Raw genomic sequence first — 22741 nt, forward strand, 5'->3', positions numbered from 1 at the left:
ATGAGTGGAATTTCACCACATAGTCATGCATTTCTCTTCCAATGAAGATAACGTAGAGCCTGTATCTTCTTACCTCAGGGATGGAGCTTAATAATTCCAGGAGTGAGATTTGTTCCGTCATAGATGAGTATTCATGATTCTTATTTATCTTCTGTCACGTTTGCCACTGAGGATAGATTTTAGGTTATTTCAATTTCTCATATGGCCAAATATTTTTCCTGTAAGAAAAAAGTGAAGTACAGCTCCTACTTTCTTTCCTCAGGGATGGGGTTTAATGGTTCAGGGTTGGGTTTTTTGTTAAGTCTTAGATTAAAGGTTATTTAGATTTCATGAGTAGAATCTCTCCACATAGTCACACATTTCTCCTCCAATGAAGATGAAGTACAGCCTGTACCTCTTTACCTCAGAGGTGGGGCTTAATAATTCAGTGGTAGGGTTTATTCAGTCATAGATGAGTATGTATTGTTCTCGTTTCCAGGATAGAGTACGACATCATGAGCGAGGCCTCCTAAATGGCCAAACGTTTTACCTTAAATGACAATTAGTTACAGCCCCTACCTTTTTATGTGCCCATGCCAAAGAATATAAAGCAGTAAGTTATGCATGTATTTCTTTATAGTATGACCCAGTTGAATTCCAATATCAGACTTCGGTGTCACCAGAGTCAACCATAGATGCTCCAGCTCAGAGAGCCTGCTAAAGATGTCCCTCATGACCCATCCCATATTTGCCTATATTTGGGATTAGTCTTCTTCATGGCATTTGATTTAAGCACCTGATTGTCATTGCATGTTGCTCCTCTGGGGAGGGGCCAGGCTTAGCTTTACCATTTGTCATTTGGATAAAGTGACCTTGATTTATGCATTGTCATTACATGTTGCTCCTCGGGGGAGGGACCAAACTTAGCTGCACCATTAGTCATTTGGATTAAGTCACCTTGATTTAAGCACCTGATACACTGCATTGTCATTACAGATTGCTCCTCGGGGGAGTGACCAGGCTTAGCTATACCATTTGTCATTTGGATAAAGTGACCTTGATTTAAGCACCTAATCCACTACATTGTCATTACATGTTACTCCTCGGGGGAGGGGCCAGCATTAGCTATACCATTTGTCATTTGGATAATGTGACCCTGATTTAAGCACCCAATACACTACATTGTCGTTACATTATGCTCCTCGGTGGAGAGGTCAGGCTTAGCTTTACCATTTCTCATTTGGATAAAGTGACTTTGATTTAAGCACCTGATACACTTCCTTGTCATAACATGTTGCTCCTCGGTGAAGAGGCCAGGCTTAGCTATACCATTTGTCATTTGAATAAAGTGACCTTGATTTAAGCACCTGATACACTGTATTGTCATTACACATTGCTCCTCGGGGGAGGGGCCAGATTTAGCTATACCATTTGTCATTTGAATAAAGTGACCTTGATTTAAGCACCTGATACACTCCATTGTCATTACAGATTGCTCCTCGGGGGAGGGGCCAGGCTTAGCTATACCATTTGTCATTTGGATTAAGTGACCTTTTTTACAGTGCTGCTTTTCAGAGTGATATCATAAACTTTTACGCAGAGACTGATCCCGTTATTTGGGAAATTTATAAATTTTGTATCCCTTTTTATGCTGCAACATCTGGACCCTGAATTACAACGTTGTCAACCTGTGATTTATAGAAACCATATCTCCTCTTCCCCTCTACTAAACAAGCTACAGATGCAGCAGATCTGGAGCTTGCATTTAACCCTTTCCATCTGTCTAAGTGGTTAATCTCTGCCACATTGGTGCAGATTACACATTGTGAACGGTGCTGAATGACAGATTTTACAGGAAAATTGCTATAACGCGCTCACTGTAATTAGGAATACATGGAATTATTTTGTGGTTATTTATGGATTGAAGAGAATTTAATATAAGAAAACGGAAGCCGAGAAGGTGATTGACAGCAGCGCTCATGAATTAATCCACACCAGTTGTGTCACATTCCTGCATCATCACGGCTGATCCTGCTGCTGCTAAACTAAAACAAGGTGTTACCTCTGAGTTCTGACCCTTATATTCCTCCCTACGTTACTATGGCTAGATATGTACCAAAATACAATGGACGGAGACCTGATGTGTGTCCCATAATCTTTCTTGACTGCTGAATTGACCGAAAAATTAAACCAAAATTTTGCTTTTGGCCTGAAAGTTCTGAGACCTTTAATCTTATTTCAAGGGAAGCTTGTTAACGTAATGCTAGTAAGGATAGTGGCATACATTGCAGTCAAATGCACCCAATGGGGTTAAAATCAGTATCCCTAGTGGCGTAGGGTAGTGAAGTTCTTAATTTTCGCATCCCTAGTGGTTTTTGCTAGAAGGGGTCAATGATAGTATCATTGATAGTCTATGGTAGTGAAGGGGTAATGCCAGCATCTCTGGTGGTTTAGGGCAGTGACAGGGTTAATACAAGCATGCCTGGTGGTCTAAGGTAGTGAAAAGGTTAATGACAGTATCCCTGGTGGTGTATGATAGTAAAGGGTTAATGCCAGTATCACAGGTGTTTTTTGGTAGTGAAGAGGTTAATGATGGTATACTTGATAATCTATGGTAGTGAAGGGGTAATGCCAGCATCCCTGGTGGTCTAGGGAAGTGACAGAGTTAATACAAGCATGCCTGGTGGTCTAAGGTAGTGAAAGGGTTAATGACGGCATCCCTGGTGGTGTAGCTTAAGCAAGGGGTAATGCCAGCATCGCAGGTGTTTTTGGTAGTGACAAGGTTAATGACGAGGTATACTTGATAATCTATGGTAGTAAAGGGGTAATGCCAGCATTCCTGGTGGCCTAGGGTAGAGAAAGGGTTAATGACAGTATCCCTGGTGGTGTAGGATAGTCAATGGGCCAATTTCAGCATCCCAAGTGTTTTTTTGGTAGTGAAGAGGTTAATGACGGTATACTTAATAATCTATGGTAGTAAAAGGGTAATGTCAGCATCCCTGGTGGTCTTGGGTAGTGAAAGGACTAATGACAGTATCCATGGTGGTCTTCAGTAGTGAGGGGATTAATGCCAGCATTAATAATGATCTAAGGTAGCAAAGAGGGTAGTCCCATCATCTCTGGGGGTCTTTGATAGTAAAGGGGTTTATGATCATATCCTTGATACTTTAGGGTGGTGAAGGGGTAATGCCAGCATTCCTGGTGGTCTTTAGCAGTGATGGAGTTAATGTTGGTATCCTTGATACTTTAGGTTAGTGAAGGGGCAATGCCAGCATCCCTGGTGGTCTAGGGTAGTAAACGTCAACAGAGGGTAACTCAACTCCTCAGACTTTAACATTTTTCTGCTGAATCTTTTGAAATTCAATTTGCCAAATTTTTCCAAGAATCAATTCGGTCCTTTATAATCACGAGACTCAATCACCTTGGCAGTGGTTCAGCTGGGTCACCTTGACGCCCAGTCCTCCGAGAAAGTCCTCTCCATCTTTCCATCTAACCGGTTTTGCCTGCAGGAAACATGACGACCCGCGTAATCATTTTGAAATGCTCAATTTTTTCTAAACCATTTTTGACATAATTTTCTATTTTTGTTTTGCCGATCCTCGAGGTCTAACCTTAATAACGCAATGATGACCTCTCACTAGGACACCCCATCAATGAAAAATCCTGGAAATCCCCAGAATTCTTTACAGATTTACTATCAAATTTCTGTAAATACTCTCGGATATCAGACACGGCCATTGGCTTTGTTGGAACATTACTATTCACACTCGAAAATATGGTAAGAGAAGTCAGGAAACCCTGTAACATCTGAAATGTTGGGTAAACAGAACCCTACTTCCATAGGAAACCGGAGAGGACAAAAAGTAGAGAAAGTAAAGGAAACATCCTACGATCTCCAGCCGAATATTTATCCAGCTGGGTTCCCAGACAACGCTCATATAGATCTCATTAAAGATGGGAATTTTAATGCTGACGGTTTGGAGACTAAAAAATCCTAAATAATAAATACAATAAACATGCAACGCTCATGTGGTGACTCCCAAAAAAGCCAAAACGATTGGGTACCCTTTGGAATCTGCACGTGTCTTCATGTTGGGACTATGGCTTCCTATCACCAACATTTACAGTATTTTGGTAAAATGCTCGTGCCACTTTTGAACCACAAACATACCTGAAATTTGTCCAGATTGTCTCTGAAAATGTAGGACTCTTCATAATTATGCTAATCTAACAAGGGCTACACTTCATGTAAGTTGCATTTTCTCCTAAAGCCCCCCATACACAGTAAGTAGCTATTGATTGATTGGCCGGCAGCTATCTCCTCCAAGTAGCCATTCACAGTAGACAAAGGACAGCCAAACCCATTAATTTGGCCAAATTTCTAAGTGTCTCATATGTATGATGGGGTTATCTCCATATCTGGCTTTTCCCTGGCTTTTTGGATTTCAACATGCCCAATCCTTTGTTACAGGGAAGTCTTGACTTCCTCTCCCCATTCCTCTTTTCCTTGGCCAAAACATGGGGGTTGGGAGGAATAGATGTTGTCCTACAACTATTTTTACAGAAGTTCTCTAATTTTTACAAATCCCACTTGTTAGAATGGTCACTTGATTTTAATCTAAACACCTGCGGGGATGCAGGCGATCAACTGTGATCTGTGAGGGAATTGGCAAAAAGTATTCAATTTCCCTGTGGCGCCAACACAGGAGAAATAGAGTATTACACAGAGCCAATTTAAATCAATGGGCTGTCTGTATAAGTTCTCAGTTCTGATTACCTTATCAAAGATTTATGCTCCTTAAAGCCACCCAAGTTGGGGAGTCAATTGGCCTAAATTTGTTTTTGGAGTCTATGTGGAGGTGAGATTCTATAGGGGCTCAGTGACCCCTCGTAGCCACTTACAGCATGACCCACTGCATGCTTCATACACTTCAGTGGAAAGTTGCTTTCACTGGTATATGGCCTCTTAAGATAGTAGAGGTTATAAAAAAACTGAAAAATCTAAGGGTTGATTGATCTCCTTCTAGGACCCCAATTCCAATTCTCCAACTGATTTTAATGGATGTTAATCCAAGATGGTAATCTTTATATACACTTAGTACCACGAGTGCACAAGGGTGTAATGTTGTAAATAGGCTGTAAGTCTGATTAGCCATTACCCACCAGTCCACCTTAATGCAGGAGGGAGCTTAGAATAGAAGGACAGTGTGGCGATGACATAGAAGGAAACTGAACAAAGGAAAGCCTTGTAAATTTTTACCAAGACCAGGAGATGTCTTTCAAAGTGCATCACTGAACATTTTTTCCTGAAAATCTTAAATTCTTTTTACCTTCTCTAGTCTCTTCACACCTATAATTCTCATCTTTTAAATATATGATTGGACGTCGGGGCTCTGTCAGATGACGAATTAAGAAATTGGATGGGTTTGGCAACCCCAATTTTTCTTCATTTTTCAAGGAACCTCCTAGACGTTCCCACAGATTTGAAAATATAGTTGAGTGACAGATCTTATAGACAGTCCAGGGCATTCTGACTATTTTTTTTTCAGTTTGCCCCTCTAAAAAAATAATAATAAATAAATAACCTTAGGGGGTCATTTTCAGATACTAACTAACGTGTAGCATGCTATGTAATCGGGGTACTATGACTATTCCAAACCAGAAATAGAAAAATATACTATAAAATATGCAGGCATATATGAATGTTCAGCTCTAGTTTGGTTTTCCACAGGAGCTCAGGATTAAGGAATATCATGGATTATTTATTTTGCTGTGTTCACAAGAGGCTTTCCACCAATTAGTACAGTAGGAATGCCAAGGCTTGTGTAACACGGCAGAATCCCCTGCGTGTGTCTTAGGGTTAAACTGTGCCGTCATGTGGAGCCCGGACACAAAGTTCAAACACATAAATTTGTTTTCCATTCATGATCTTGGTCAATTGGAAAAACCCGAGAACCACTGGCTCACTGCACCACAATCACCAATCAGAGGCCAGCAGCTGACATTGGCGTGCCTGTCAGGGGCAGCGCGTGACGTCAGATAAGAGGAATTGTAAATATTTTGTTTTATATGTGTTGGAGAAGAGGATGAGGATGAGGAGGATGTTCAGAACATGGGACATTATTACAGGATAGGAGCCAGGATGGGGGACATTATCACAGGATGGGAGCCAGGATGGTGGACATTATTACAGGATGGGAGCCAGGATGGGGGACATTATTACAGGAGCATGGGGGACATTATTACAGGATGGGATCCAGAACCGGGTACATTATTAAAGGAGGATGGGGGACTTTATTACAGGACGGGAGACATTATTACAGGATGGGTGGAAAGATGGTGGACATTATTATAGGATGGGGGACATTATTACAGGATTGGATCCAGAACATGGGGACATTATTACAAGATAGGAGCCAGAATGGGGGACATTATTACAGGATGGGGGACATCATTACAGGATGGGGGTCATTATTACAGGATGGCAGCCAGGATGGGGGACATTATTACAAGAAGGGTCAAGAACGGGGGATTTTATTACAGGATAGGGGCCAGGACGGGGGACTTTATTACAGGTGTCCGTACATCTGACCAACAAGCTGGTAGGGGCTCAGGTCCAAAGTTTGCCCTTGGACTCATAGAACTCTAGTTATACCACAGACTCAGTATACACAAGTAATGGAAAGAAGGGAATGGCCAACAGCTCAGGGCTTACATTTCTAGTGGACAAAGTGAATAATGACAATTTCCAGCTATGAAAGTTTTAAGTGTAAATGTCGCTGTCCAGAGAAGACTTGTGGGAGGTTATTACTACAGAGAAAGACCGCAGATTACTAATCAGGAATGGGACAAGAAAACCAGGCAAGAGCCATTATAAGGTTATTAGTGGAGGATGACTGAGATCCACATAAAACCAGAGAACACCGCTAAAAGCATGTGGGATGCGATGCGAAAGCTGCAGGAGAGATCCAGTCCAAGTACTGAGTTATTTCTGCAAAGGAAACTACAAAATGAGACTCCTAAACTAAGACCCTCGTGTTCAGTTTAGTAAATTTTTCTTAGCCATAATAAATCAATGCATAGGATTTGGATGTGTGGTCTGTATGTCTTAATTTCTACAGTAATTTATAACACATAAATTCAATGCTGGAAGTGATCACACAACTGAGATCAGTGGGTGAGGGTATAGAAGATAGCCGTGTTTTAGTCATAGCTTACCCAATAAATACAGAGCACTGATTAATGTGCTAGAGACAAGACCTGAGACTAGAATTTGTAAAGAACAAAGTATATTGAGGGATCTTCAACAACAAGGTCTTCTGGACCTACACATGACTGTGGATATTTTTCCAAAGCCTTTGAGCCTAACAGAAGAAGCCTTACAGTGGCAAGTAAAAGTTTGTTCACCCCTGGTCAAAATTACTGCCATTGTGAACAGTTAAGTAAGTTGAAGGTGAAATGATCTCTAAAGGTGTACAGTTAAAGATGACACATTTCCTTTGTATTTTAGGCAAAAAAAATATATATATATTTTCATCCTTACGTTTTAAAAATTACAAAAAGGAAAATGGGTCGATGCAAAAGTTTGGGCACCCTGCATGGTTAGTACCTAGTAGCACTACTTTAAAAATATCACAGCTTGTAAACGCTTTTTGTAGCCAGACAAGAGTCGTTCTTGTTTGAGGGATTTTCATCCATTCTTCCTTGGGAAACTCTTCCAGTTCTGTGCAATTCCTGGGTCATCTTGCATGCCTGCTATGTTGAGGTCTAGCCACAGATTTTCAATGATGTTCAGATCAGGGAACTGTGTGGGCCATTGTAAAACCTTCAGCTTGCGCCTTTTTAGGTCGTCTATTGTGGATTTTGATGTGTGTTTAGGATTGTTAATTATCCATTTGTAGAAGCCATCCTCTTTTCAACTTCAGCTTTTTTACAGATGGTGTTATGTTTTCGTCAAGAATGTGCTGAAATTTCATTCAATCCATTCTTCCCTCTTCCCGTGAAATGTTCTCCGTGCCATTGGCTGCAAACCCCAAAGCATAATTGATCCACCACCATACTTAATGGTTGGCGTGATGTTCTTTTCCTTAAATTCTTTGCCCTTTTTTCTCCACACATACCTTTGATCATTGTGGCCAAAACGTCCATTTTAACCTCATCGGTCCACAGGACTTGTTTCCAAAATGCATCAGGCTTGCTTAGATGTTCTTTTGCAGTTCTGATGCTGAATTTTATGGTGAGGACGCAGGAGACGTTTTCTTCTGATGACTCTTCCATGAAGGCCATATTTGTGCAGGTGTCTCTGAACAGTAGAACAATGTACCACAACTCCAGAGTCTGCTAAATCTTTTTGAAGGTCTTTTGTAGTCAATTGGGGGTTCTGATTTGCCTCTCTAGCAATACTACAAGCAGCTCTCACTGAAATTTTTCTTGGTCTTCCAGACCTTATCTTGACCTCCACTGTTCCTGTTAACTGCCATTTCTTAATTACATTTTGAACTGAGGAAAGGGCAACTTGAAAACGCTTTGCTATCTTCTTATAGCCATCTCTTGCTTTGTGGGCCTCCACCATTTTCAAAGTGCTAGGCAGCTGCTTAGAAGAACCCATGTCTGCTGTGTTTTGCATAAGGTTAGAGGAGGCTGGGTTTTTATAAAGCTGGGAAATGTGCATCACCTGGCCTTTCCTAACGATGATAGTGAACAAGCCATAACCCTAACAGGCTAATTAAGGGATTAAACCTTGGTCAAATTTATCTGAGCACACAAATCTCCAAGGGTGCCCAAACTTTTGCATTGGCCCTTTTTCCTTTTTGTAATTTTTAAAATGTAAAAAATTATAATATATACTAAATATATATTGCCTAAAATACAAAGAAAACGTGTCATCTTTAACTTTAGGCCTTTTAGAGATCATTTCATCTTCAACTTGCCTAACTGTTCATAATAACAGTAATTTTGACAAGGGGTGCCCAAACTTTTACATGCCACTGTAGCCTGTTTCAGAAATGGCAACAGCTGCAGCTTTGCTGGAGGGACTGTGTTGAGCAGATAGCAGATGACACACTTTGACTTGTTAGGGTATGTGAACGTTACTTTTTTTGTTGCGTTTTTTTCTATAAATTTGTTGCAGAAAATAAGTAGCGTTTTGACAGCACCAGCAAAGTGAATGAGATTCCTGAAGTCTCATGCACACGCTTATTTTTTCCTTGCAGATTTGAACCAGATTCAGATTAGCAGCGTTTTTGCAGAATATTTTACCCACACTAATGGGTGGCGAAAAATCCACAAAAAAAATGTGTGTCAAAAACATGTAAAAAGTTCAGCAAATACACGCTATATATGTCATGTAAAACACTTAAAGGGGTTGTCCAGTACTTTAGATTACCCCCCCCCCCCCCCAATGTATCCCCCGGGGCCCCTAAGGATTTTTGTAATTAGCTTACGTGGCAGATAATGCCTGTGAGGGGCGCTATCACTGGCCCCTCACAGGCATCACGTGACATCCGCTAACGTCACGACAAGTGCTGGCAGCAGCCGGGGGGTCTTTGTCTTCCGCGTTCCAGGTGGATGCCAGGCTGTGGGCGTGGGCGCGCGCTCTGCCTCTCCCCATTCATTGGGAAAGCGCAGGGTGTGACGCGGGGGGGAACCCCGCCCACAACCCAGCAGCCACCGCGGGGACCCCAGCGCTGAGTCACGCCTCACTTGTCGTGACGTCAGTGCTGGGTCACGTGATGCCTGTGAGCGGCCACTGATAGCGCATCTCACAGGCATTATCAGCAAAGTAAGCTAATTACAAAAATCCATAGGGGCCCCGGGGTGATACATTGGGGGGTAATCTAAAGTACTGGACAACTTCTTTAATTCTCCCATAATATCTGAATGCTGAATGATTCTGCTGAAAGCTGAAATCTGCAACGCTGAGTTGGTAAAAATGTACTTTGTGACTATCTTTCATGGTGCCAGATTGTAGATGTCAGAGTTTAGTTGCCAACTGAATTAATTTTTTACTGGTTAGTATCATCTTGTCATTTGTAACGTCTGCGAATTACACAATTATGAGTGTGAATAATGTGCGGCTATATGGGTGTTATTTACGCGTCAGTCTCGGCCGCTACATTACTAGAATATCTTTTCTGCAAAACGGTTACAGGAGAAATTTTTTGTCTTCTGCTAATAAAGATGCAAAATTCCTGACTATTGACAAAGCAGTTATGATTCCAAACAAGATCGAAGTGAAACAGACTGACATGATGACAAGGGTCATATGGTTTCAAGGGTAAAAGGATAGTCACGTAATTCTATGACATATAAAATGATAATATAATAGAAAAACTCCCTGGAAACAATCAACAAGATACTGTTGACAGATCCTTTTTTTTAAGCATTTTGACTTTAAAGGGGAAGTCTTGTTTGGAAAAACTATTTTCATACACCCCATTATGGAGTTCTAGGTTTAAAGGGAATCTAACGGCAGATTTTTGCTATGTAATCCGACAGTAGCATGATGTAGGGACAGCGATGTGTTACTTAGTTTACTGAGTGCAGCAGTTGTCATGGAATCTCAGTTTTCTTTGCTACAGATCTAGCAAAGCTCAGAATGTTGAGCCCTCAGAGTGTTGAGTTCGGAATGTTGCACTCGGAATGTTTAGCTCTCGGAATGTTGAGTCTTCGGAATGTTGAGCTCAGATTGTTCAGCCCTTGAAATGTTGAGCCCTCAGAATGTTGAGCCCTCACAATCTTGAGCTCGAATGTTGAGCTCGGAATGTTGAGTTTGGATTGTTGAGCCTTCGGATTGTTGAGCTCGGATTGTTTAGCCCTCGGAATGTTGAGCTCGGATTGTTCAGCCCTCGGAATGATGAGCCCTCAGAATGTTGAGCCCTCGGAATGTTGAGCTCGGAATGTTGAGCTCGGAATGTTGAGCCCTCGGAATGTTTAGCTCGGATTGTTGAGCCTTCGGATTGTTGAGCTTGGATTGTTTAGCCCTCGGAATGTTGAGCTCGGATTGTTGAGCGTTCAGAATGTTGAGCTCGGATTGTTCAGCCCTCGGAATGATGAGCCCTCAGAATGTTGAGCCCTCGGAATGTTGAGCTCGGAATGTTTAGCTCTTGAAATGTTGAGCTTTCGGAATGTTGAATTCAGAATATTTAGCTCTCGGAATGTTGTGCCTTAGAAATGTTGAGCTCGGATTGTTGAGCGCTCGGAATGTTTAGCCCTCGGAATGTTGAGCTCAGAATGTTGAGCTTGGAATGTTTAACTTGGAATGTTTAGCTCTCGGATTGTTCAACATTTGGAATGTTGAGCTCGGATTGTTGAGCTTGGAATGTTGAGCACTCGGAATGTTTAGCCCTCGGAATGTTGAGCCTTCGGAATGTTGAGCTCGGATTGTTGAGCGCTCAGAATGTTGAGCTCGGAATGTTTAGCACTTGGAATGTTGTGCCTTCGGAATGTTGAGCCCTCAGAATGTTGAGCTTGGAATGTTGAACTTGGAATGTTTAGCTCTCGAATTGTTCAGCATTCGGAATGTTGAGCTCGGATTGTTGAGCTCGGAATGTTGAACTCGGAATGTTGAGCTCGGATTGTTGAGCACTCGGAATGTTTAGCCCTCGGAATGTTAAGCTTGGATTGTTGAGCGTTCAGAATGTTGAGCTCGGATTGTTCAGCCCTCGCAATGTGGAGCTTGGAATGTTGAGATGTTGGCAGCTTTTTTGTGTACAATATACAGTAAAAACCAAAAGTTTGGACACACCTTCTCATTTAAAGATTTTTCTGTATTTTCATGACTATGAAAATTGTACATTCACACTGAAGGCATCAAAACTATGGATTAACACATGTGGAATTATATACTTAACAAAAAAGTGTGAAACAACTGAAAATGTCTTATATTCTAGGTTCTTCATAGTAGCCACCTTTTGCTTTGATGACTGCTTTGCACACTCTTGGCATTCTCTTGATGAGCTTCAAGAGGTAGTCACCGGAAATGGTTTTCACTTCACAGGTGTGCCCTGTCAGGTTTAATAAGTGGGATTTCTTGCCTTATAACTGGGGTTGGGACCATAAGTTATGTTGTGCAGAAGTCTGGTGGATACACAGCTGATACTCCTACTGAATAGACTGTTAGAATTTGTATTATGGCAAGAAAAAAGCAGCTAAGTAAAGAAAACGAGTGGCCATCATTACTTTAAGAAATGAAGGTCAGTCAGTGCGAAAAATTGGGAAAACTTTGAAAGTGTCCCCAAGTGCAGCTGCAAAAACCATCAAGCGCTACAAAGAAACTGGCTCACATGAGGACCGCCCAAGGAAAGGAAGACCAAGAGTCACCTCTGCTTCTGAGGATAAGTTTATCCGAGTCACCAGCCTCAGAAATCGCAGGTTAACAGCAGCTCAGATTAGAGACCAGGTCAATGCCACACAGAGTTCTAGCAGCAGACACATCTCTACAACAACTGTTAAGAGGAGACTTTGTGCAGCCGGCCTTCATGGTAAAATAGCTGCTAGGAAACCACTGCTAAGGACAGGCAACAAGCAGAAGAGACTTGTTTGGGCTAAAGAACACAAGGAATGGACATTAGACCAGTGGAAATCTGTGCTTTGGTCTGAAGAGTCCAAATTTGAGATCTTTGGTTACAACCACCGTGTCTTTGTGCGACGCAGAAAAGGTGAACGGATGGACTCTACATGCCTGGTTCCCACCGTGAAGCATGGAGGAGGAGGTGTGATGGTGTGGGGGTGCTTTGCTGGTGACACTGTTGGGGATTTATTCAAAATTGAAGGCATGCTGAACCAGCATGGCTACCACAGCATCTTGCAGCGGCATGCTATTCCATTCGGTTTGCGTTTAGTTGGACCATCATTTATTTTCAACAGGACAATGACCCCAAACACACCTCCAGGCTGTGTAAGGGCTATTTGACCAAGAAGGGGAGTGATGGGGTGCTACGCCAGATGGCCTGGCCTCCATAGTCACCAGACCTGAACCCAATCGAGATGGTTAGGGGTGAGCTGGACCGCAGAGTGAAGGCAAAAGGGCCAACAAGTGCTAAGCATCTCTGGGAACTCCTTCAAGATTGCTGGAAGACCATTTCCGGTGACTACCTCTTGAAGCTCATCAAGAGAATGCCAAGAGTGTGCAAAGCAGTCATCAAAGCAAAAGGTGGCTACTTTGAAGAGCCTAGAATATAAGACATACAGTTGTTTCACACTTTTTTGTTAAGTATATAATTCCACATGTGTTAATTCATAGTTTTGATGCCTTCAGTGTGAATGTACAATTTTCATAGTCATGAAAATACAGAAAAATCTTTAAATGAGTAGGTGTGTCCAAACTTTTGGTCTGTACTGTACATTGACAGAAAGCTGTTAATAAGTGGTGGGGGTATGGTTGGACTAGGAGGCACGAGAAACCTAGTCCTGTAGTAATAATCTCCTGCTGATAAAACACTGATTTTATTGAAACAGCAAAACACAGCCTAGTAAGTGGCACATCACTGGAATCAGAGTCTCTGCCCTTTACTGTGCTGTGCTTTGATTACATAGCAAAAACCTGCTGATAGATTTCATTCCCATAGAGGAAGGTCCTCTGTTCAAGATTTTCCTTTCTTGGGCAGAGTAGAGATCAGTTATAAACCCATCCTGGCGTACATTACACACACACAACCCATGGATTTGAATAGGCATGATGTAATAAATAATTCCTCCTGTGGTGGCGACGCAGGCAAACTAAACACTTACTGCCAGCTCCCCCACAAACTATGTTAAGTGGGTATAATTTTCATTATATATATATATATATTTTGGATCTGGAGAGATGACAATTAGGGGGCACGTTCAAATTTTATTCACGCCGAAACAAATTAATTTTATGAGATTTGCTCACCTCTATTAATGAGCTGCTTACTGACGGTCTCCATCCCCTACTCATAGAATTTCTGATCTGCTTGCTGATGGTCTCCAGTCAGCATCTGTTTTCTGTTTAAACAACAAAAAAAAAATTAATGAAACTCTCAAAAAGTTTTGATATTTACCTTTTGTGGACTATCATAGGTGGAGCTTTATCCATTATGAGGTATTTTGACGTTTTTCCTATTTTACCTACAGAAACTGATAACAGATAACAGCTGGCTGCTGCCTCCAGCCAAGAAAGCCGCGAGAAACTTGTAAAATTTCAGTGGAGTTTGAGAAACGACACTTTCTCATGAGCTGCTTTATGGAGCAGATGGTGGCGCAGGACCGGGAGCGATGATTGAAGGGTTGAATATGTATTTATAGAGTCAATAAATGTAATATAAAAGGCAGTAAAGTGAGAAATTAATGGTGTTTGTTGTCTCGTAACCACCCAGACCTGATCGGCACACCTCAGCTACGCGGAAGAACAGAACGTGGACTGATCCTTATGGCACCTACTGTAAAAATAAAATAGGACAAAACGTTCCTACAAGTTTCGACAATCAACAGAATGAAGCAGATGTAGCAGAGCCGAATGAAAAACTCAGTATATCAGATGTAGCAGAGCTGAGCTTGACATGTAGCAAGATCTTATATAACTAGGTGGGACAAATCTTAACAGAAGGGTCAATAATCTTATCCTATGTCCTAACGGAAGGGTATGTAGACTTTCGCAACCAATTTATTTTGAATGCCCCCATGAATGTAGCATTAGTAATGAAGCACCGTTTTGTGCACACAGCTCCTCTGCAGACCAATGTGACTAATCCTTATCACACTCAATTGTAAAAAATAAAATAGGACAAAAAGTTCCTCCAAGTTTCGACAATCAGAATGAAGCAGATGTAGCAGAGCCGAATGAAAAACTCAGTATATCAAATGTAGCAGAGCTGAGCTTGACGTGGGGGTTTAATATACCTGGACCGGACAAATCTTAACAACAGGGTCAATAATCTTATCCTATGTCCTAGACTTTTGCAACCAATTTATTTTTATTGCTCCGATGTATGCAGGATAAATAATGAAGCACCGTTTTGTGTACACAGCTCCTCGGCAGACCAATGAGACTAATCCTTATCGCACTCCAATGTAAAAAAAAAATAGGACAAAAAGTTCCTCCGAGTTTCGACAACCAACATAAAGAGGCAGATGTAGCAGAGCAGAATGGAAATATCAGAATATCAGATGTAGCAGAGCTGAGCTTGACATGTAGCAAGATTTTATATAACTAGATGGGACAAATTTTAACAGAAGGGTCAATAATCATATCCTACGTCCTATCGGAAGGGTATGTAGACTTTCACAATCAATTTACTTTTATTGCCCAGGTGTATGTAGCATTAATAATCAAGCACCGTTTTGTGTACACAGCTCCTATGCAACTGATCCTTATCGCACTCAGTTGTAAAAAAATAAATAAATAGGACAAAAAGTTCCTACGGGTTTCGACAATCAATAGAAAGAAGAAGATGTAGCAGAGCTGAGCTTGACATTGAACAAGATCTTATATATCTGAACTGGACAAATCTTAAGAGAAGGGTCAAAAATCATATCCTACTCCCTAACCGAAGGGTATGTAGACTTTTGCAACCAATTTAATTTGTATTGCCCCAATGTATATTGAATAAATAATGAAGCACTGTTTTTTGTACATGCAGACCTACAGTCGCTCTGGATCTGGCTATAGAAGGTCACTGCGCTTGGCATTGCAGACGCCTTCTTGATCCTTTCATCTTTGTAGTATAGTGATATCCTTCTCCCTTTAGGACCCAGCAGCGACCTCCACCTTCTGCTGCTGATTGACATACCCTTGCTTGGTAGTTAAAAACTCTCAGTTCCTCCAGAGAGTCGCCGGTGATAGTTCTATGTTTCTCTGTCCAGGCTTGGAGCACTAGCAGTCAGCTAGTCTCGTCTTTGGTACCCTTGGAGGATATTTGGCGTTATCTCTCTGGTGTCTTCTCAAGCTAAGTGTATCCCCTTTGTTTGTCTACCTTGTTGCCTTTAGTTTGCAGTGGAGCCTGACTAGTTTTCACCCAGTTCCCTCCCTACCTACGGCCTAGCTCTAGAGACATTCAGGGATTAGGTTCCTACTCTGCGATAGGTGCGGAACCTATTTAGGGACAATAGGGTGGACAGAGTGATATTAATCTGCCTAGGGGTCTCGACTCCCCCCTTTCCCTAGTTGCTGGGCTCCCATCCCCCTCTTCCCTTCGTTGTACACTTATGCCTTCCCTCACCTTGCGTGACAATAACACATGACGGTGGGAAAAGTCTCTGTTTAGGAGCTGCATACATAAAACGGTAGGAGATTTGTTTCTTTATCTTAGGTGCATTGGAGAAATAAAAAAAAGAAAAACATAATTGCAAAAGTATTCACATGCCCCTTTAAATTATGTCAAAAGGCCTATATCTTGGAACACATTCTCTTCGGATGATATTTTATGGATGAGTTTGAAGCATTTTTAGAAGATAATGTTCCCATTAATTCATGATTGAAGCCTCCGCCGATATTACGGCTGCCAGTGAGATGACCCCCAGGAGCAGATCTTCCCTGGTATAATCAGGGCATGGAGTGTCTGGTCTCAGGGTCGCGGTGACTTTGTCTCTCCCCTGATTGCCAGGATTTTGCAGAATCCTCTGCATACACATAACTGAAAAAAAAATGCATATAAAATACAGGGTAATTCCTTTAATCCGCTATTTGATAATTCAGAAATCCTAAAATTTCAGCTCTTAGAGAATAGTGATCAGGCATGGAGGAGATCCACATGTCTTGGCTTGTAATAATGGCCACCGCGCTGCTGTACCGATTGCTAAAGTATAAATCCCCCATTTTTTCCTGCAGTTTTAAGTTTCCTTCTTCTGCTGGGAAAAAAAAGTTCAAGGTGAATCCTGCGACCTTGAGAGTGGAAAGTTTTCAAGTTTTGTGAGTTTTTTTTTTCTCTTTAACAAATTTCTCTCACAATCATATCAGATCTTCCCAGGGGCCCCGGGAAGGATCATTAAATAAATCTTGTCAGAGCGGATTTCATTTTTAGAACTTTAGATGGTATCAGACAAAAAGTCAACTTCAAAAAACTCCTGCGGCCCCCTTAATACCTTAATCCCAGATCAGCATTTCCTCTGCTTTCGGCAGACAGTATAGATATACTATATGTAGTGTTGAGTGGCCTCTCTTAAATTAAAATCCATGTTGGAAACAATATTGCACGGATTTGCAAAAGTATTGGCACCCTTTGAGAAGTAATCATTTTTAGACTACCTGATTGATCCCAATCTTTTTAATCTGTGGTAACCCCTTAATATTTACTCCTGTTGAACCCTTTTTCCTGCCATCGCATAAAAGAAGGGGCTTTATGGAAGCAAATTTGGGCGACAACCATTACATAGCTGCCAAAGGTCTCAAATTTTCTGTAACAGTCCTGATTATTTTTTATGTAATCCTGGCAAATTTGAAGCTGTTCCAGGCTAAAATGGGCAGAATTTATGTAAACTCTTGCCCAAAGTGGATGGTCCTGCTCAGGTTGGGGGGTTTTCACGGGTACGATTACAGGTGGGGTTTGACCTTATACTCCAATGATTCCGGCTGTAATGTTGGACTGGTAAGTTTGCCTTTATGCACCATTAGATGGTTTTGTCCACTCTGAGAAATGTTTGGAGAGCATAAGAGATTGATAAATTTGTATTAGAAAGTTGAGGGTTCACAGGAAGAGAAAGGCAAGTTAGGCCGCAGAGTGTGTGTGCAGGAAGGAGAGAAAGCTAGCAAGCCAATAACTTTTGATTGGTATATGGCTGGCAAATCTTGGCGCCCAGGACAGGAGATCCAACAGGAGGGCTCAGTTTCAATTGTATAGGCTTGAAGATACAAGATTAGTGGGGACCCTGAGACAGCACAAGAGAAGACAGGGATAGAGGCTACGTGAAGACCAACCTGGAATGTTATTGAGGGAATATAGGGCTGACAGGTTGGGGCAAGGAGACTGCACTGAAGTTGGAAAGCTAGCTGGAGAGCTCAAGATAACTATTCTGGGTAATTAAAATGCTTCTCATAAGTAAAGTGCCACCATGTGTAACCACTATGTAAAGCGGAAGATGTAATGAATGAGTCATGTATCTGCTTCCAATTGTATGAACGTTCCTTCAATTCCATCAATTCCTTACGAGAATCCTAAGTTCCGAGTTCTGTGTCATTTGACAAGAGGCCACAAAGGGAGATGTCTAAAGAGGTCACCGGCACACACAGGAAGGAGCCCATATCATTGGTGTTAAGGGTTGTAGTACAACACCTAAGCCCATGTGATCCTTACAGAACCTCACAAATGTGCCATGAAGGGTTATGAGAAAGCAGTGACGCCCCCTGTGTGAAATGCGCTGGCAGCCATATTGGTTGTCCAAATTACTTGTAAAGTGTCCGGTGGCATCTACCAGCAAATCCTTTAGATTCTTTACACCAGGTGACCTTCTTCCAAAGGATAGGTGATAACTCGTCGATTAGTCGGGGTCTGATTTCTGGGTTACCCATGATCCCAAGCCCCTGCATGCGCACCACATTCTCTATGTCATAGATATCTATTCAGTCTCTTTTGGACATATGATAACAGGTTTCACGATCAAAGGACACCTATGGATCCACAAGTTACCACCTATTCTTTAGGTAGGCGATACATTTTAATGATGGTAATATTATTTTAATAGTACTAATAAGTGCCTCCCCACAGCCACCACCAGGGGGAGCTCACTGCTTACAGAGTTATTATTGAGTTCAATGTCTAAACAGTATGCAGTGAGCTCCCCCTGGTGGTGACTGCAGGCATCCAGGATACCCTGTGAAGGAATCCAGAGGATTCTGAGCTCTGCTCCTGACTAGGTCGGTGATTCTGATTGTATATAGTCATTGGCGGTCACATCCATCATGTAATTCACAAATTTCCTGGTGTTTTTTCTTTTATAATACATTTAATAATCAGTCAGTGACATCAGACCCTCGGTTCTAGGGGCGGACATATCATTGGTGCAACCTGTGCTGCCGCACAAGGGTCCAAGAGGTAAGGGGGCCACTACTACCTCCAAAGCAGGTGGAATTTTGCACTTTTAGGAGCTTTTGGGCTGCAAAGGGCCCATATATTGTACATTGCACAGAGGCCCTTTTCTGTCCGTGTCCGCCAGTACTAAACAAATGTAGTTTATGCTGCTGTTAGACATGTGCCTTGACAAATAGCAAGAAAAAAAGATGTACTAAAGATGGACATAAAGAAATAATTAAATATTAGCATCAATATAAAGAAAGAAAGGAAGAAGGAAAGAAAGAAAAACAAAGAAAGTAAGAAAAAAGGGAAATAAGGAAAGAAAGAGAAAAAAAAATAATGGAAGAAGGAAAGTAAAATGAAAGAAAGAAAGAAGGAAGGAATGAAGGGAAGGAAGGACAAAAAGAAATAAAGAATAAAAGGTAGGAAGGAAAAAAGGAAGAAAAGGAGAACAAAGAAAGGAGGAAGGAAAGAAAGAACAATAGAAATTAAGTAAGAAAGAAAGAAAAAAAAAGAAAAAAAGAAAAAAGAAAGAAAGGGAAGAAAAAAAGAAATAAAGAATAAAAGAAAGGAAGAAAAAGGAATGAAGAAAGTGAAGAAATAAAGAAGAAAATGAAGTTAGAAAAGAAAGGAATGAAGGAAGGAAAAAAATGGAATAAAATTAAAGAAAGAAAGAAAAAGAAAAAAAGGGAAAGAAAGAGAAAGAAGGAAGGAAAGAGAAAGAAAAAAGGAAAGAGGGAAGAAAGAAGGAAGGAAGGGAAGAAAAAAATAAAGAAGAAAAGGAAGAAAAAAGGTAGAAAAAGAAAGGAAGGAAGAAAGAAAGAAAAAAGGAAGAAGGGAAGGAAGCGAAGAAATAAAGAATAAAAGGAAGCTAGAAAAGGAAGGAAGAAAAATGGAATAAAAAGAAAGAAAGAAAAAGGAAAATAAAAAGACTGAACGAAAGAAAGAAATAAAAAAAGAAAGAGAAAAAGAAAGAAGGAAAGGAAAGAAGAAAGAAATGAAGAAAGAAATAAGGAAAGAAATATAGAAAGAAAAAAGAAAGAAAGAAAATAATTTATAGATATGAGACAGGAAGAAAGATGTTGGATACAGACAGATAAATAGATGAGAGATAAATAGATTTTTGCTAATAGCGCAGATACCATAAAGCACTGGGGGATGAAAATTGCAGGAGATAAATATGAGATCGATGGATAAATATGTATTTACACAAGTAAAACAAATGTGCTTTCTGCAGCCATTAGTCTTGTGTCTCACCACCGGTTGGCGGGAATTAGTATAATCTTCATTAATCTCCGGGCGGCCGCGCTGTACAGATGATGAACTGCGTGGTGTGTACGGCGCTTACTCTTGTTGTTAGGAAATATAAACATATTTTTATCTGTCTCATAACAATCAGAATGAATGATGTTTATATCATCGGCAGTCCGCTCTGGAATCTTGTACTAATTATGTTACCGTATCGCATACACCAGTCTGAGACCGAAGTACATTGGAGGAAAATGCTCACCTGTCACCTGGTAAAAATATGGCTGAGCTCAGCTGTGGATCACAAATCAAAGGCAACTACAAAGAGCAAGTGGGGATTTACACTGAAATTTACATCAATTTCTGCAGTAAATTATAGTAAATTTATCAGATCATTGGTGATTCCATTCCTTCCCAACTAACCATTCACACTTTCTTTGCATCTTTTGATGCCCTATTGACCATTCACAATAGGTGATGTCACAGCTCACCTCCTCCCCCTCCCATGCAATTACTTAATTAACACCTCTATATACAGTAGATAACACAGGATCCACCATTCACAATAGGTGATGTCACAGCTCACCTCCTCCTCCTCCTGTACAATGACTGATAACACCTCTATATACAGTAGATAACACCGGATCCACCATTCACAATAGGTGATGTCACAGCTCACCTCCTCCTCCTCCTGTACAATGACTGATAACACCTATATATACAGTAAATAACACAGGATCCACCATACACAATAGGTGATGTCACAGCTCACCTTCTCCTTCTCCTGTACAATGACTGATAACACCTCTATATACAGTAGATAACGCAGGATCCACCATCCACAATAGGTGATGTCACAGCTCACCTCCTCCTCCTCCTGTACAATGACTGATAACACATCTATATACAGTAGATAACACAGGATCCACCATTCACAATAAGTGATGTCACAGCTCACCTCCTCCTCCTCCCTTACAATGACTGATAACACCTCTATATACAGTAGATAACGCAGGATACACCATTCACAATAAGTGATGTCACAGCTCACCTCCTCCTACTACTGTACAATGACTGATAGCACCTCTATATACAGTAGATAACGCAGGATACACCATTCACAATAAGTGATGTCACAGCTCACCTCCTCCTCCTCCTGTACATAGACTGATAACACATCTATATACAGTAGATAACACAGGATACACCATTCACAATAAGTGATGTCACAGCTCACCTCCTCCTCCTCCCTTACAATGACTGATAACACCTCAATATACAGTAGATAACACAGGATACACAATTCACAATAAGTGATGTCACAGCTCACCTCCTTCTCCTCCTATACAATGACTGATAACACCTCTATATACAGTAGATAACACAGGATCCACCATTCACAATAGGTGATGTCACAGCTCACCTCCTCCTCCTCCTGTATAATGACTGATAACATCTCTATATACAGTAGATAATGTAGGATCCACCATTTACAATAGGTGATGTCACAACTCACCTCCTTCTCCTCCTGTACAATGACTGATAACCCCTCTATATACAGTAGATAACACAGGATACACAGTTCACAATAGGTGGTGTTACAGCTCACCTCCTCCTCCTGTACAATGACTGATAACACCTCTATATACAGTAGATAACACAGGATTCACCATTCACAATAGGTGATGTTACAGCTCACCTCCTCCTCCTGTACAATGACTGATAACACTTCTATATACAGTAGATAACACAGGATCCACCATTCACAATAGGTGATGTCACAGCTCACCTCCTCCTCCTGTACAATGACTGATAACACCTCTATATACAGTAGATAACACATGATCCACCATTCACAATAGGTGATATCAGAGCTCACCTTCTCCCCCTCCTGTACAATGACTGATAACACCTCTATATACAGTAGATAACACAGCATCCACCATTCTAATGTTCCACTGGGTAAATTATATGGGCTCCCATCAAATTTAAAGGGGCTAATACTGTGACAGATCCCTTTAAGAAGACTATAAAAATAAGTGCCCTTGCTGCTGCGTGTAGGAAACCAAACATTATGCAGCACTTATACCTTTCCTGTACAGACTGTAATCCCAGCACTTACATCTCCGGCTCATACAACCTCAGGAAAAAACTGATCATCTTTCTGAATCAGCGGCATTTGTCACGCAGAACATCCATATATTGATCGGCTCCTCGCGCTGTTTCCAGCCGTACAGATTTACACTTCTTCCCGTCCGTACACACACCGGGCGGCTGCCGCCAGACTAACACGGCTTCTTTATACGTTTATCGTCTGGAGCTGTCATGGGACGGGGGATGGGTTTCAGATTTTATTGATGAATGTAATGATGGGTAACGAGGCGGTAAACCACCGGCGTGTTTCATCAATAACACACAGGGCCGGGGGTCGGGTGTACAATTATTTATAGGAAAATTATGCATTTTTTCCTACAAAATTTCTGTTACACTAGTAGATTACTTTTTCTAACTCATTTTTCAATACTTTATTATGGGACATGCACTGG

General features: G+C 41.2%; 1 long non-coding RNA gene across 4 annotated transcripts; it reads right to left on the reverse strand.

The window, feature by feature from the left end:
- Positions 1–72: 72 nt before the first annotated feature.
- LOC141164200 (uncharacterized) lies at positions 73–22505 on the reverse strand. 4 transcript variants are annotated; one of them, XR_012250876.1, is made up of 4 exons: positions 22318–22505; positions 13856–13947; positions 3401–3482; positions 73–166 (listed from the first exon to the last, which is right to left on the reverse strand). It is a non-coding gene; the product is annotated as an uncharacterized lncRNA (long non-coding RNA). The 4 variants fall into 4 exon arrangements; XR_012250873.1 differs by lacking the exon at positions 22318–22505 and adding an exon at positions 14075–14200; XR_012250874.1 differs by lacking the exon at positions 22318–22505 and adding an exon at positions 14071–14200.
- Positions 22506–22741: the final 236 nt, after the last annotated feature.

The sequence above is a fragment of the Phyllobates terribilis genome, unplaced genomic scaffold, assembly GCF_046119375.1.
Source record: "Phyllobates terribilis strain yellow unplaced genomic scaffold, ASM4611937v1 Scaffold_10__3_contigs__length_209671492, whole genome shotgun sequence".
NCBI classification, from domain to species: domain Eukaryota; kingdom Metazoa; phylum Chordata; class Amphibia; order Anura; family Dendrobatidae; genus Phyllobates; species Phyllobates terribilis.